The sequence below is a fragment of the Triturus cristatus genome, chromosome 2_2, assembly GCF_964204655.1.
Source record: "Triturus cristatus chromosome 2_2, aTriCri1.1, whole genome shotgun sequence".
Lineage (NCBI taxonomy): Eukaryota > Metazoa > Chordata > Amphibia > Caudata > Salamandridae > Triturus > Triturus cristatus.
Window position 1 is genome coordinate 693956296 of NC_140582.1, and position 18458 is coordinate 693974753.

Genomic DNA, 18458 nt, shown 5'->3' on the forward strand with positions numbered 1-18458 from the left:
GCCCAGAGTCATAAAACAAACAAAACAGGTCAGAAAAAATACAGGAGGAAGGGAAAAAGTAATGGGATAACCCTGCAAAAAGAGCCAGGTCCAACAACTCTCAATCTGAAGTTAACACTTATTAAATGTAATAAAGTAAGAGTATGCTGCTTGCACCATCTGCTCCCAATTTGAAGTTAGCACTTATTACATTTAATAAGGTAACTCAGTATTAGTCTGAAAGACAGCCTTACAACGATAAAAACTGACTTGAAGTGTTTTTCGCTGCCAGGACATGTAAAACTTAAACACACATGTCCTGCTTTTTAAATACCACATACACTGCCCTCTGAGCCTTTAGGGCCTACCTTACTGGTGACTTATAAGTATTAAAAAGGAAGGTTTAGGCCTGGCAAAACGTTTATTTTGCCAGGTCGGAATGTCAATTTAAAACTGAATTACAGGCTGCAGTGGCGGGCCTGAGACTTGTTTTAAAAGACTACTTCAGTGGGTGGCACAATGAGTGCTTTCACCCACTAGTATTATTTAATTTACAGGGCCTGGGTATGTGTAGTGCCATGTATGCTAGGGACCTACAAGTAAATAAAATGTACCAATCAGGTGTAAGCCAATTTTACCATGTTTTCAAGGGAGAGCTCAATCACTTTACCACTGTTTAGCAGGGAAAAAGTGTACAGAGTCGTAATAGACAAAAACGAGTTCAGCAAAGGAAGGCAGAGGAAAGCAAAGTCTGTTGCACCCTGCAGAAAGTGCCAGTGCAAACTTGAGCTTTATTTGAATTAAAGCTCTCTTTACTCATTTCTCATCAGCAAATCTTTTTTATTGTAGGTACCCAGCAATACCATGGAGTTTCCTGTACCTGCCCAACAACAACCGCTTCCCACTGAAAACAGTGACCTCTGATAGACCCCTGCTTGATTACATAGATAGTCTCCAATTGGTGAATCAGCCAGATGACAGTTCTGCCCAACACAGCATCTATATAACAGTATGAGATAGTGGAAGATGGATGGCAAGTGTGCTGCATTATGGGCAGGTGCGAGAAGTCTAACCCAGGTGTTGGGTTTTAGAACATGAACAATTGCTGCCCTGGTAAATATCAGCAGTGTAACAATAGCCCTCGCAGCACCCATGGTGTGGGGGGGCCCAAGCTTCAGGGGCCCCCTCTGGTCCTGTGCATAAGTGGCTGGCATAAGGACTGAGATCTCCTGTCTGGTTCCAGAGCATGGGACCCCACTCCAATATCTTTGCAGGGTGGCCCCCTCAAGTTTCGTTACACCACTGGTAAATATAAGTGGCCTATTGACAAGAGGCTGAACAGTATCTGCAGGATGTAGTGTAATCGGAAATAGTTTTCTAGACTTTTTGAAAAGGAATGCATGTAAGGCTGCAACTATTTTCTCCCTTTGAATCTGGCCCTTGACAAATGAGCAGCCCTTGCTCTCGCTCCTTCTGTGCCCATGTATTGCTGAATGCATTTGGTTTATTTCATGCCCGTTGCCAAATGTATTATTGCTAATGGTCCACTGTAAGGGTGCTTTATGATTGATTTATTATCTTACTGCTTGTTGATTTCAGTTATTCACTTTGTGAATGATGGCTCTATTTTAACCCTGGGCGCAGTAGGCATAGTGGGGCTACGTGGAGCATCGCGTAGTGTGGCCAAATCTACACACACTCACGTGCTCCACGTAGCCCCACTACGTGCCTCCCGCCTCCCGCCCACTCTCATTTTAAAATAAGTTAAAGTATTTTAAAAGTAAGAGAAAATGCCTTACCTGGGGTGCGGCGTCCTGGGGCTCCCTCTTCCTGGTTGACGGCAACTTTTTCTCACAAATGCGCTTGCGCGGGCGTCCGCGCATGCGCATTTGTGGGACGTCGCACCGCAGGTAAGGCATTTTACTTACTTTAAAATTCTTTAAATTATTTTAAAATGAGGGCGGGCGGGCGGCGGGTGGCGGGCAGCTCTGCTTCGCCGTGGCGTGTGCGTAGCGCTGCCTGCTACGCCTACTTCGCAAACCGCGAAGCAGGCAGCGCTACGTACACTCCGTGGGCGGAGCGGAGCACTAGGCCTGGCTTACTCTATTTATGAATATGTGAAGCACAGGATTCTAACTCAAGGTAATTGGTTTGCGCCATCAGTTACCGAGGTCACTCCTATTATATGGGGTTCCTTATTAGCTCACACCCCTCTCAGAAACCCCAACCTTTTCATCGCATTTAAAGCACTGAACATTTAAAACCACACTTCGTACTGCCGGAGCTTAATGTCCCCATACTGCACGGATAGACAGATTTTGTTTTTCCAACTACTTAAGTTCAGTGCTTGATCAATAGTGCCCGAAACCCATGACCACAATCATTCACTTACTAGTACCAGGCAAAGTCTGGTTGGAATTTGTTCACACTTTATCAGTATCCATAGTGAATCTCAGTGTGAAATGTCGTGTTCATTTGCAGCCGCTACTCATCCCACTCCTTACCGAGGCGATGGCACGGATCTCGATTGAGATGTATTTTCGGATTCTGCCGCTGCCAGGGCCAGACTGGTCATAGTGGGCACTGGGCATTCCCCTGGTGGGCCGCCAGGATTGGGGCCAATTTTGGGCCCCTGGGGGGCGTTTTTGTTACAGGGCCGTTTTTGCAGCATAGCTGCAATATCAGCCCCTGTAACAAAATCACCCGAAACCGGCCCTGGCAAACAGCTCGGCCACACCCCCAACCCCCCAGGGAGCCAGCTGAGCACTTTGCCAGAGACGGTTTTGGTTCCCAGTCCAGCCCTGCTCAAAGGGCCAGGCAGTGCTTCCCCAGGGGCTGGTCCAAGAAAACTGTCAGGGCTGCTTTGGGTTCCCAGTCTGGCCCTGGCCGCTGCCTGCATTATAAAATGTATTATACACCAGGCTCAAGCAGACAAAAGCAGGAAATTCAGGGAAATATAGTCAATAAGTAAAAGTCAATTTGCTTTAATTTGTTTAAAATCTGTATACACTATGTTACTGGTATCCCACAAAAACAAAGCACCAAAACAAACTACCCCTCAATAAGTAATAATCAGCTTCAAGGAAAATATAAGCATGAATGACTCATTTCCATGACTTTAAGCATTTGAAGCGAAAAGTCAAAAATGTTTTTACATTTCCTTTTGAGTTTTCAGTTTAGACCCTTGCCATGATTATCTATACTATGTAGTACGGACTGCAGCCATGCCTTTCAGAAAAAAAAATGCCATTACATCTGAAACACTTCACTTCTGGTTAGGTATTTCTGCACTACCAATATGGTAATGGTGAAGAAGATGCCAATATAGATTCCCACCAATGTATTACCTCCGGTGGTATCACCATACAACCACTTGCAGCAAAGTGTATGAAAAGTCAGGTTACTGGAGAAGTAGAACAGGTGATGCTGACTGAAAATCATTCCTTTAAAGTACAAATGTTGCTACCGACTGAGCATCACTTTCAGAGATGCAATATAATGTCTGCTATCAGAGACCAATACAGCCAGAAGTTAGTTATCACTTGTGGCAACTCTTATCGCTGTGTGTGGTAATTATGTCACTAGGCTGGGTAGAGGGTGGGAACACACAGTTATGGAGGAACAACACCAATTGTAACATTTAATACACACAAAATCAGTCATCATTACTCAAGCGACAAGAAGCAAGATCCAACAGCAAAAGCAACAAGGTCAAACTAATATCGGTAACAGCTCCCATTGTAACCTATGCAATGCGGAAAACATCCCAGCGGGTGCAGCTCACAAACTAGTTACCTCTTCTTTGAAAGATTGAGAAACAACACATTTTCATAAGAGCATCTTAAAGCCCCACATAAGTAATGACATCTTATGCTGAGGAACATACTGGAGTAGACACACAGTGGAATGGAGAATATCTGAATGCATGTAGATAACCAGCAGTATAAAGTTGATAGGGACACACAGACTTCTTGCAACATCCCACAGTGTTACTAATAGGTGTGCACCCTCTATACTAAGATGATACCTGAGAAAACAACTATTGCCATTTTAGTAGAATGAGAAGCACGTATCTACTTCACAAAAGCTATGCTTTGGGTTGGAATCTACAAACATTCAGGCTAATGTGGATTCATTTATCAGCACAAATAACAAGAAACACTTAAAGTCATATACCATCAGACAACATGATCGAAAAAGATCAAAGCAGCAGAAAGGGACATACGCCTACATGTATATGCAGGTATGGCATGATCTAGTTGGTGGTAATGGCTCATGGATACAACTTAACCAAAGAGGTAAAATTTCCTAGGCCACCGCTATCCATTTCAGCCATGTTCAAGATGGTAAAAGCATTCAACCACACGAAACATGTGTTCTGAGGGACCAGTGAGTGTGTGTATGGGGGTTGTACTATGGTAATCCTAGTGCCATCCCACATCTAACTCTAAAAGTATGTTTCAAGCACTTACTGTACTCACAGAAAGACCATGATATAGAAGTCTGGTAGGATGAAGGCAATGTCCTTCAGCAACCAGAAAGTGGATACACAAACACTGTCTTAGCAGGGATACAGCCTTTACAACACTCCCTTTACCACACAATGCCTTTACCACATAGTCTTTAACACATCATTTTAGGGTTGCAGAGTGTGGTAAAGGATAACTTTAGGGCCAAGGTCTGGTAGTGGTAAAAGGGTGGTAGGGTAAAGTTTGAGTTGAAGGTTGGGTAGTGCTAAAGGAAGATAAGGGTAATTTTAGGGTTTAGAGGTGTTAAAGGTAAAATTAGGTTATAGAGCTGGGTAGTGGTAAAAGTGGGTTAGGAGTTAGGAGTCCCCCCCAAAAAGAATAGAATAAAGTTTAATATTAGTTTTAAAAAAGAGATAATTTTATATACATGTTGACTGAAAAAACAAAAGTTAGAGAGATGTTACAGTTAAGTCAGATTTCACTCGTACAAAACCAGTGAAATTCAGCAGTTATAGTTACCTGAGCTAACTATAACTTATTTCCCCCTGCAATGCACTGCTTATGACCTCACATATTACATCACTCTTGACATGGTCAGTGGCATCACTTGTGATATGACTGGTGACTTCTCAAATGACATCACTGATAACCTCATCCGGTGATTGTGAGTGCTTTCTAAATTTTTCTGAGTGTTAAACATATATACTAAGGTACCACAAGCGTTAAATTAGTATACTTCGTGAACTGCTATTGAGTGATTAAATTTTTAAAATATATTATGTGAGTGGTTGTGTGACTGTGTGTGAGTGGATGTGTGAGTGACTGGGTGTGTGAGTGGCTGTGTGAGTGGCTGTATGGGTTAATAAGTGGATGTGTGAGAAGCTGTATGTGTGAATAAGTGGGTACGTGAGATGCTGTATGAGTCTGTGAGTGAGTGTGTGAGTAGCTGTATGGGTTAGTGAGTGGCTTTGTGAGTGACTGTATGGGTGGGTGAGTGTGTGTGTAAGGAGCTGTTCGGGTGAATATGTGGGTGTTTGAGTAGCTGTATGTGTGATTGAGTGGCTTTGTGAGTAGCTGTATTGTGAGCGAGTGGGTGTGTGAGTGAGTGACTGTATGGGTGAGCAAATGGTTGTGTGAGTGGTAGTACAGGTGAGTGAGTGTCTGTGGGTGGCTGCATGGGTGAGTGGGTGGGTGTGTGAGTGGCTGTAGTGGAGACTGAATTTCTGTGTGAGTGGCTTAATAGGTGAGGGAGTAGATGTGATTGCTTGCATAGATGTGTGAATGCATATGTAAGTGGTTGTGTGAGTCTATGAGTGACTCTGTTACAAGGCTGTATTGCTGAGTGAGTGGATGTGTGAGTAGGTCTATTGATGTGTGAGTGGTTGTGTGAGTGAGTGCGCATGTGAGTGGTTGTATGGGTGTGTGAGTGGTTGAATAAGTGGGTGTGTGAAGGGTTCTGTGGATAATGTAATCAGTGATGTCTTTTGAGATGGCTTGAGTGATGTAATATGTGAGGTCATAAGCAGTGCATTGCTATGTGGCAGGAGAGGACCAGATTTTGCAGTAGGGTTGAGTAAATTATTCGAAAAGAAAAGGCAAATTATGCAGCATAATGTGGCACATTTTGTAAAAAGTATTACCCCATTAATTTGTCATTTTTAAACTTGGAAACACTGTCTGGGCATATGTTACACTCAAATATAGCAATAAGCAATAGAAAGGTGACTAGTCCAGCTATGGCCATTCAATGCGCAGATTTTGCAGTAGGGTTGAGTAAATTATTCGGAAAGAAAAGGCAAATTATGCAGTATAATGTGGCACATTGTGTAAAAAGTGTTACCCCATTAATTTGTCATTTTTAGGTCTCGCCTAGCGTTGCAGCGTGAATCCGCTGCCATCGCTTTGCGAGGCATGCAGTATATACTGTAGTGTGGAATATTCGTGGAAGCTCCACCCACTCTCTGCCCATTGGCTTTTGTCTTAAATGCTGCCTTCCGATTGGTTTGAGGCTTGTTAGTCCTTCCTCATTCATCATTTGTTTCCTTCCACGGCTATTGGCCCCTTTACTCCTAGCACTATTTTCTTTTAGGCCTCGTCTAGCACTGCAGCGAGCATGTGCTGCCATCGCTTTGCAAAGCATGCAGTATATACTGTGGTGTGAAAGCTTCGTGGAAGCTCCTCCCACTCTCTACCCATTGGCTTTTGTCTTAAATGCTGCCTAACGATTTGTTTGAGGCTTGTTAGTCCCGCCTCATTCTTCATTTGTATGCTTCCATGGCTATTGGCCCCTTTACTCCTAACACTATTTTCTTCCCTGTCTCCCCACCCCATCGCCCCCTCCCTCAGTCTGTGACTTTTCAACCTCCCCCCCCACTCTCGTTTGTGTTTTCTTGCCTGCCGGCACTTCCGTTTTCATCTTTATTATTGCCATCTTGAAATATGCGCGTTCAAGATGCGTGCTGTACAAAAACTTCTCTTGTTTAATGAAGCTAGATTTTAATGTTACTCTAAATATAATAAGACTCGAGGCAACATTCGGGGTATGCATGACAACTGACGCCTCTTAGTTCACAAATGGTATTGTTGTCGGGCAGGAGGAGCAGCAGTGTTTTAACTCATGCTTAAAACAAGCACTTTTAATAACTTACTCTCAATTCAGTGCTATAATCTTGTGTACTGAGGTAACGAGGTAACGCGCTAAAGAAATGCACTTTTTTGAATTCTGAAGAGACATTATCGCACATTTACATCATGTTTACTGTATGATTAACATGCCGATCATTTTCACGTCTCGCCCACTGGCCTGTATACGCTTGGCTCTTCTCCGGCTGGCTCTACCTGCTAATTAATATATTGGCTTGCACACCTCTAACAAAGAGAGATGAATGGATACATGACAGTGAGCCCAGGAGATGGTAGAAAAATAGACTGGTGCAGAAAAACAGACAAAGTCAGTCTCCATTGCCTCACGTCAGAATCATCACTTTCAATAACCTGGAAATCTGCCGGCAACTCCCGCATGCCCCAACTTCATCCCCCTCACCTATTCTTAGCAGAAGCGGCAGATTCGGAGCTGTGCCCTGCTGGTGCAGAGGAGCACGGCAGAGTCTGTTGAAGCGCTAGGATCCCTAGCCTCTCCGGGCGGGCACCTAAACCTTTCGGGTGCCTTCATACTCAGGATAAATGAATACATTTTTTTCTGTGCTTTAGTCGCCCCTCTGTGAGCACTATCTGGTAGTTGAACCTCTGTGTTAATAAACACATTCAAAGAGGTGGTTGGGTGCAAACAAACAACAGCGACAATACCGTACGTTTTGAATGTGTAGTTAAATAACTGCTCATCGAGTACCTCATTGGCTGATCATTCCATGGCACTACCAAAACTACATTAGGACACATTTACTCAACTGTAAAAGACTCCCTTCTGTGGGTCATTTAACAACTCGGGGCTTTGGGGTTAGGTAAACTACTTTGGATGCTGTGTAAAAGAGTAAATACAAAAGTTAATGCAATGAAACTAAGCAACCAGTACTGTCTAAAACACTGTGAAAACTGACATGCATCCTGGCATTTTGTTTAGTTAATGTCGCTTTCCTCATAGATTCGAGTAAAGTACTCATAATATCTTAATGAAATCTGCACTCTTTTAACTAATAGCACCGGGCGACCTTTGACAACTAGGCAATGAATAAATTTGTATGTACCCCTGGAGCCCCCCTGCCCCCGCCCCATTGGCAAACTTCATTGCCTCCCAGTGTTTTGGCGATAACCAAGATGCAATATAGTGAGTCAAATAGTCCAGAAAATGAAAGAGAAGCCGATCACGTTGTTTAGTCTGTAGACACTACTTTTATTAATGAGGTTTGCATTATTAAAGCACCACAGTGTGCATGTGTGGCGACACTTCACCCATGAGGTACATGCCAAGCAATTGTTGACACAATCCACACTTCGTCTTTTTCAATATATTTATTACGAAGTGCAGGACCTTTCCAAGGGATTTTTCACACTACATACATTCACTCCAAAAATAAAACGTGTAGGTAAAAAAGAAATTGCCATTTACAACGTCAATAGCTCTAACTCACAAATGCGAGACCTATTTGCATTGCAAATTCTTGTTAAACTTGGAAACACTGTCTGGGCATATGTTACACTCAAATATAGCAATAAGCAGTAGAAAAGTGTCTAGTCCAGCTATGGCCTTTCAATGTCATTTTTGAGCTAGAAACATTTTTTATTAAAATCTGCAGATTATGTGGACGATGATGGATCATGTGGCAAATGTAGCAAAAATCGCTGCAGCCGCACAATTGCATAATTCCAGTGGCCCTGACTATAATTGCTGAATTTCACTGGTTTTGCACAAATTAACTTTGAGCATAATTATAATGTCCCTGTAACCTCTGTTTTTTTCAGTGAATTTCTAAATTTTTAAAAATTCTATTTCCTAACTATAACATCTCTGTAACCTTTGTGCTTATTTCAGTGAATTTCTACGTTTAAAACAATTCTATTTGCTAACTATAACGTCTCTGTAATCTTTGTTTTTTTCAATACATTTCTATGGTTCATTAATGTTATTCCCTAACTACAAAGTCCTTGTAACCTTTGTAACCTTTGTTTTTTAGTGAATTTCTAAGGTTTTTAAAAAATTGTATCCTAGCTGTAACCTGTAACCTTTGAAAGTAAGAGTGTGAGTAGCTGTATAGGTCAGTGAGTGGGTGTGTGAGTGGCTGTACAGGTCTCGGAGTGTGTGTGGGAGTGTCTGTTTGGGTGTGTGACTGGCTGTGTTAGTTTATTTATGGGTCTGTGAGTGGGTGTGTGAGTGTCTTTGCAGGTCTATGAGTGGGTGCGTCAGTGTCTGACTAAGTGTGTGAGTGGGTGTGTCAGTGTCTCAGTGGGTGTCTGAGTGAGTTTCAAAACTGTGTGAGTGAGTGCATGAGTGAGTGTCTCAATGGGTCTCTGAGTGTCTGAGTGGGTCTGGAAGTGGGTTTAAAGTGTGTCTCTCTGGGTGTATGAGTGTATGTATCGTTGTTGTAGTGGATCTATCAGTAGGTGTGTCAGTGCCTGAGTATGTGAGTGGGTGGTTCAGTCACTGTGTTGGTGTGTCAGTAGCTGTGTGAGTAACTGACCCACAACAGAACCACACCTGCCCCTTTATCCAACAAGAGTCCACAGTTTGGAATAAAATATCTACCCAAGTGGATGAAGTTCTACTGGTTAATTTCTAAGTGCTAACTCGTTGGGTAAATGTCCAGTGTATTCTACATTATAGCTGCATAATGGGCCATGAGGAAATGTCTTTGTTTGGTGGAGATGGTGGAGATGACCTCATATTCTTTGGCATCGCCTCACCAAAATCAGTGGGAAATGCTCTGGGGGCCTCTTCTTATGCTGTCCATCACCCAGGCAAAAGGCAGGAAGTCCTTTGCATACTACTAAGGTGGGCAGGCAAAATGGGTGAAGCTTCCTAATAATTTGCTCTTTTCCATAATCTTAGTAATTTAAAATGGAGAACCATGGACTCTGTTCTTACCAGGAGCGGCCCAGAAAGAACAAACTCTTCACAGTCACTACAGATTGCGCTCAAATAGATCAACGAAGCATTCAACTTCACCAGGATGTCAGATCATTCTTCAGAGTGGAATTACAGAGAAAACACACTTGCTTTGCCTGCCCTTTTATAGAAGGGGGCGTGTGCCCCCTCTCCTTGGGCCCCAGCCAAGAATTAATGGGGGAGCATGCCGTCCCCATCCTTGGGGCGATTTTGGCGCTGGGGGCCCCATCCCCTGGCTAATTATTGGAAGGGGAGGGGGCTGTGCAGCTCCCTTAAAGGGCTGATTTTACCCCGGGGTACCCTATTCTCCAGGGCCAGTCAATTATTGAAATGGGAGGAAGGCTGCATGCTCCCCCTCAATGGGATGACTTCAACCCTGAAGATCCCATCCCCCGGGGCCTGGACTCTTGCTCCAAGGGTGCTCTGGAGCCCACCTATTGTGCTATGTTGAGGACTGCAGGGGGAGCCCCAATGCCCCTGCTATCGCAGCCACTCCCCACCTATAGCAGGAGCGGCATTCCTCCTCCATGTAAGGAGCCACCAAAAATGCTGCTCCCTGCATGTAGGAAGAATCCTTTTATCTGTTTCCCTGCCTGCTTGACAGCGAGCAGGGAAACAGATGAAAACTCCACTCCCAGTGAGCGAGAGCAGTTTTCCTGTTCCTGCCCACTGGGAGTGGAGTTACTGTTTGCTCTTGCTTGATGGGAGCTGTCAAAGCTCCCATCAAGCTAAAGCAAACTCCTATCTCCCAAAGGTGGGCACCTTGGGAGACATCAGGAGCCAACCCTGGGTGGTGGTGGTCCCAAGGGCCATTAGTGGCCCTGGGTGGGGGACTGTGCAGCCCCCTACGTTATTCCTTAGGGCCAGCCCAGGGAAGGTAATTGTTCCCTAGGCTGAATATGGCCCAGTAGGGAAGCCACATGGCCCCTCTCCCTATCCAAAATGCTTTTCTGGCTCTGGCGAAGTGGTGCTCCCTGGGGCCCTCCAGTAGAATGGAGAGGGATCCACACGTCCCTATCCAATATTTGGAAAAAGCCCTGGAGAGGTGGTGGTTCCCAGGGCTCCTAGCAGTATAGGAAGGGGGCCACGTGGCCCCCTCCAATTAAAGGTTAAATTGGCCTGTCACAGGGAGGTGGTGGAATGAGAAAAGCAGGTGCGGACCACAGCGTGTAAGTTTGCAAGTTAAAGTGCTTTAATTGCAGAAACAAAATTCAGCAGCATCCATTTGATTAATAGCAAGTGCCCAGCATTACGTGTTTCGACCACGTTTCCATGGTCTTGATCACATGACGCTCTGGTCAAATCACAGTCATTATATAGTGAACACATCCTTGGTTGAAGGCTCTCAAACACACCCCTGAGCAAAAGAACTAGACAAAAGACTCAACATAAATATGAATCATACATATGTACGCATTAATGCAGTGGTTTATATGTAAAAACAGGTATGATTAAGTAGGATAAAGCTAAGATGGATGAAACTGTAGAAACAGGCTAAAATGCATATAAATACAAAATCTATTAAAAATCCAACCATAGTGGTAAAATATGCCACACATGAAATTCATCCACAGTAATACCAACGATATATAATCATTTATACCTCCTCCATATCGTCTGGTACTCATGTTTCACTTTTGCACTTCCCCCAGATAAGTGCTAAAGATAAACTGCAAGTGCAAAATTGTGCAAATATCCCAAAAATGTCAAAGTATAATGTGTAGATGACATATTAAATACAGCGAAGCTTAGGGTATGCTCAATTCATACAACATTGAGTGCAAGTGCACTGTAAACATATGAGTGCATATGAAATATTGTATCAATAAAACCATATATATGTATATATGCCAAAACACGAACAGTACATAAGAAAAATCCGGGAGAAGAATAGCTGACAAGATCAAGACAGATCAGACCTCAAAATGGGCTAGAGGAAGTTATGTAAATCTTCCCCCATATTCAGACCATTGGGCATCCTTGTGTCTAATTGCAGGATAAAGTGATACTCAAGCTGGTGCATTTGCTTTTCCCTGTTGCCGCCTTGAATAGATTTAGCAACTGACCCTATCACAAAATATTTCAGGTCATTCAGATTGCTGTTATGGACATGTTTCAGATGTGGGGCAACTGGATAATTTGGATCCGAGTTCACCACAGCACGTAGATGTTGGAGTATCCTGTTATATACTTGGAGCTTAGTGCTATAAACATATTTCAATCAACAGGTACACTCTAATACATAGACTACGTAATCAGTCCGACAGGTGTAGTGACCCTGAATTTTGAATGGTTTTGAGTCAAATGCTGTGGTGCATTCGGTGGTATTGACCCCAAATGTACACGCTCGACAAGAGCTGCACTTAAAGAAACCTGTCCTAGATGATAACCACGTAACAGATTGACTGACTTCTGGACTACTTTTAACAAGTGCATCTCTCATAGAGGGAGCGTGCCTGAATGTCAACGATGGAAACTAAGGCAAGATCTGGGACAGAGTCATGTCTGACAAAACTATGGGCCAATATGTGTTTATTATCTTCCTGAGCTGTTTTTCCTGGCGGCTATATGTGGTTATCAATCTGATTTCATCTGATGAGCCAGTTTCATCAATAGGGGCTTCGGGTAGGCGGTTGATATTAGTGGCATTGCCCTGAAGGCATACTTCCCTAATGTGACTATCAGCATTATTTAAGGCTATTTTGAGCTCCTTTATGTTGTAGCCCCGTGAGATAAAATGCTGGAAAGCTTCAGTCTGGCAAGAAATTAAATCTTTTTCAGCACTGCAGATCCTCCGGATTCCCAAAAACTCCCCATAGGGAATACTCCGGATTAGGTGATTGGGAAGGGAGCTTCTGGCGTGTAGAATCGAATTACCCGCAGTACTCTTTCTATGGAGCTTTTGGCAGTTCGGGCTGGACTGTTCCCATGAGGCACAGGGTCAAGACTGATTTGCATATGGCCATGTCTAAACTGGGGTGGTGTAGTGGGCAAAAGAACGATGGATTTAACCCAGATCTCTTGACTGTGGGAGAATGTCTGCATTGTCAGCATTCCGTCCATCATTTGTTTGTTGTAACGCTTTTCGCCCTCAGTGGGATGGGTATTCCCAGACGTGGGACCCGTGCTCGCTACGCCACTGGAGTCAAGCTATCCTGGCTGATGACGGCTGATAGCCAGAAACCGGTCCTAGGATGCTTGATTCCGGTCCAGGGAAGACATGGCTTGGCAGTTCGGGCTGGACTGTTCCCATGAGGCACAGGGTCAAGACTGATTTGCATATGGCCATGTCTAAACTGGGGTGGTGTAGTGGGCAAAAGAACGATGGATTTAACCCAGATCTCTTGACTGTGGGAGAATGTCTGCATTGTCAGTATTCCGTCCATCATTTGTTTGTTGTAACGCTTTTCGCCCTAAGTGGGATGGGTATTCCCAGACGTGGGACCCGTGCTCGCTACGCCACTGGAGTCAAGCTATCCTGGCTGATGACGGCTGATAGCCAGAAACCGGTCCTAGGATGCTTGATTCCGGTCCAGGGAAGACATGGCTTGGCAGTTCGGGCTGGACTGTTCCCATGAGGCACAGGGTCAAGACTGATTTGCATATGGCCATGTCTAAACTGGGGTGGTGTAGTGGGCAAAAGAACGATGGATTTAACCCAGATCTCTTGACTGGGGGAGAATGTCTGCATTGTCAGCATTCCGTCCATCATTTGTTTGTTGTATTGAATTGCCCTCGATACATAGTTCAACATCTACAAATTGCACACAATTACTACTGATGTGTGCAGTAAAATTCAAGTTAATTGTGTTGCTGTTAATGGTGTTAACAAACAATTCGGCGGATCCCCTAGAACCTCACCATACCACACACACGTCATCTATGAATCTCCACCAGTGCAAAACATGAGCGTCGTACAAAGTTTTGTGATGGTTTCTGAGGACATGCACCTCCCTAATAAACAAGAAATAATTGTTCATCAAACAAGTTTTGATCATTTTCAAAATCATTAGGTTGTGCTCGTACAAATAATTGCTGTGCTTGCCTAGAAAATATCTAATTGCCTCAATGCCATCAGTATAGTGTATGCTCGTATATAGTGAGGAGATGTCCATGACAATTAACAAGCAATCATTCTCCCACTTGATGGTTTGAAGTATTGATAGAAAGTGGACAGTGTCTTTGATGAAAGATGGAAGATTTATTACAAAGTCATGTAAAAAGTAATCTACAGATTTTGACATAGGCTCTAAAAGACTTTGTTGAGCAGATATTATAGGTCTCCCTGGAACTGGTGTTACATTTTTGTGAACTTTTGGAATAAAATATAACACGGGGTTATGGGATGATCATTTTTTAAAAAGTAGAATTCATTTTTACTTAGGAGGCCCATAAGCTTCCATTGGGCTAAGTCTTTGAAAATCATGTCTTTATCTTGTCTGAGATCTTGAAAAGAAGCTTTTCTGTAACATGCAGCATCCTCTAAGGGACGAAAGGCTTCCTTCATGTATAAGGTCTTGGGCCACATCACTATGTTGCCCCCTTTGTATATAGCGGCGGCGTTCCACAGCGGGGTGGCGGGTCCCAATACAAAAACCAAAATGCTGCTCTCCTTCATACACAAACAGCACGAAATGGACTCAAATTATTGCAAAGCTTTGATTTTATGTTTCCTTTGGCAACAAAACATTTTAGAGCTTACACCCCTTGTTCACGATATATATAAATATATATCTGTGTATAATGTGTATCTGTGTTGTGTGCATATATATATGTATATATGTGGGTGTGTGTATATATATATATATATATAGTCACTGAAAAAAACATAGGTTTCAGGGGTGTTATAGTTAGTTGGACATTTCACTCATACAAAACCATAGAAATTCCCCTGTTATAGTTAGTTCAACTAACTATAACTCGTGCCCCCGCAATGCACTGCTGATGATGTCACATATTACATCACTCATGACATGGTCAGTGACATCACTCATGACATCTCAAATGACATCACTGATGACATCACTGATGACATCATCCTTGTGATAGAGTGGCAGACCTCCTCTCACCCTAATATAACCTTTGATACACACACTCAAAAATACAAACTAACATTTTCAAAACAATGGGCATACCAATACCAGTTACAACATACCTATTCAGTAATTCCAAGATCTACACACACATCCACTCATTCACCAACAGTCCCTCTGCAGTCACTCATACATGTACTCACTCATCATATGTACTCATACACCTATACATCCTGTTACAGACCACCACTCATCCATAGAGTTACTCACACACATAGTCACACATGCAAACAAAGTATCAAACATCCATTTATTTGCATATAGTTATACACACACTACCACACTTACTTCTACAGAAGCTTACACATACTTACTCTCTTATACAATCACTTATAGAAACACCTACTTATTTGCACAGGAACTCTTCCGATCTCTCACTCTCACATATACTCACTTATATAAACCAATACTCACATATACTAGTTTAAAACATATGTAATTACTCATAAATACACTATTGAGACAGTCATTCACTCACTAACACACCCATAGACACACTCATCCACCTACACAGTACTGCACACATGCTGTCTTCAACACATACAAACAGTGAGTCACTCATTCACGCATCTATGCACTAAGTAATACCCCCGCACCAAACCATACAGACACTCAGACACTCAAACTGATACTCAAAAAACCAAATAATAACCCATATAGACACTCATGTAGCTACTCACCAACCCATGCAGCCACTTATACACAAAGTGAGAGACTGATACAGATATTTACATATTTAAACATTACTCACTAACCCATGTATTCACTAGGATACACTTAATCAGTCAGTTATACAATAAATTTTAGAAAAAAAAATCATCCATTTTATTTATTTATTTATTTATTTTGCGATTTCTAAAGCGCCTGGTGACCCGTAGGCATCCCCGCGCTATAAACTTGAAGAGATCCAGAGGAGGGGGAGAGGGAGTGAATTATTTGGGGAACAAGAGGGTTTTAAGTTTCCTGCGGAACGTAGTGAGGGAGGGTTCCAGACGTAGACTGAGAGGGAGTGAGTTCCATGCTATGGAGGCTTTGACCGAAAAACGACGACCGCCGGTGCGAGCCTTCCTAAATTTGGGAACCGTGGCAAGATGTTCGGCGTCAGAACGAAGGGGTCTGGAGGCTTTGTATGGGGTAACCATATTTTTTAGCGCGGCTGGGCCAGCTTCATTGATGAGCTTGTGGGTGGTGCATAGGGCCTTGAACTCTACTCTCTGGCGAACAGGGAGCCAGTGTAGGGCTTTAAGGGCAGGCTTTGCTGAAACTCTAGGGGGGAGGTTCATAATAAGCCTGGCCGCCGCATTCTGGGTGCGTTGGAGTTTGGCCAGGGTGTACTCAGGGGCCCCAAGATAGATGGCGTTGCTGTAATCGAGCCGGGCCAAAACAAGACCCTGGACCAACAACTTCCTGGATGGGAGCGGAAGAAGAGGCAGGATCTTGCGCACGGAACGCAGGAGACCGAAGCAGGTGCCTGCTGTCTTGGCCGCCTGCGTTTTCATGGTTAGGTCAGGTTCCAGCCATACTCCTAGTGTTTTGATCTCAGTTTTAGGAGAGGGGATTTCGCCGAAGGTGTCAGGCCAAGATGTTGGTGGAAAGGACGTCCATTTGTTGCCCAGGAGTATGATCTCGGTCTTAGCACCGTTCAGCTTCAAGGCCGAGTCACACATCCAGGTATGGATGTCCTGGAGACAATGCAGCAAGCTGTCAGGGTGGTTATCCAGGTGGGACAGGGAGACGACTAGTTGGGTGTCGTCAGCGTAGTTAATTATTTTTATACCGTAGGGGGCCACTACGTCTTCCAAGGGGGCCATATAGACATTAAACAGAGTAGGGCTGAGCGACGACCCCTGGGGAACTCCATTCTTCAGTGGAAGAGGTTCTGACCGGGAGTTGCCGTCCCACACCTGAAAGGATCGATAGGAGAGAAAAGATTCGATCCACGCTCGCGCCGTACCCACAATTCCTGCCTTGGCCAGGCGATGTAAAAGGACACGGTGATCCACCGTATCAAAGGCGGCGCTAAGGTCCAGGAGGATCACTGCCACTGATCCCCCTGAGTCTAGGATACACCTTGCCTCCTCGATGACAGAGAGGAGGGCGGTGTCCGTGCCATGGCCAGGTCGAAACCCAGTTTGGGATTGGCGCAGGATATTGTTTATCTCAAGAAATTGGGACAGTTGCGAGTTGACTAGCTTTTCAGCCATCTTACTGATGCATGGGAGCAGTGAGATCGGTCTGTAATTAGACATGTCATCCGGGTTAAGTTGGGGTTTTTTCAGCAGGGCTTTAACGACTGCGTTCTTCCAATTGGGGGGCACCGTTCCTCCAGCGAGGGAGGAGTTGATAAGGTCCATGATGATAGGGGCTATAGTGGGAGACACCTTTTTTAAGAATCTGACCGGGGCTGGGTCAAGAGGGGAGCCTCTTTTCATTATCTCTAGCGTGGACATCACCTCGGTGAGGGAAACTGCTCTAAAGGTGTCCAGCTGTGGGCTATTGTTGCCGTTTGCTATATCCGGGGTGAGAGGGGGGCTGATGGTAGGAAGAGAGTCCAGTATCCGCAGGATTTTCGAATCGAAGTAGTTAGCCAAATCCTTACTTCTGTCTGGGGGGGGGGGGAGTGAGGGGGGGGTGCTGTTGGGATGTTTAGTAATTCTTTGACTATCTGATAAGATTCTTTGGATGAGTTAGTCGCGGTTTTTATTCTGTTGTTGTAAAACGTTGATTTAGCTAATTTCAAGGCTGTTTTGTATCGTCTTACCGCGTTGTGATATATGTCCTTGTTACTATGGAGCCAATCTTTCCTCCATACTCTCTCGGCCTTATATACTCTTAGACACTTATATACCCATTTATTCTTCCATCGACCTTGAGATATACATATATAAAATATATTAAATTTTCAGAAAAACACATATTCACTGGATGATGTGATCAGTGATGTCATTTGAGATGTCATCAGTGATGTCACTGACCATGTCATGAGTGATGTAATATGTGACGTCATCAGCAGTGCATTGCGGGCGCGCGAGTTATAGTTAGCTGAACTAACTATAACAGGGGAAATTCTATGGTTTTGTACGAGTGAAATGTCCAACTAACTATAATGCCCCTGAAGCCTATGTTTTTTTCAGTGAATTTCTAAGGTTTTTTAAATGCTAATTTCTAACTATAACGTGCCTGAAACCTATGGATTTTTCAGTGAATATATATATATTTATTATACTATGTATACATGTGAAAATGTCTCGGTCCGCCTGTTTGCCTCGGTGGCACAGAAAAAATGGGTGGGTCAGCACAACGACAAGGTCCTCTTATGGCTCCGATGATGTCATGAGTTGTAGCGAGCGGAGCCGT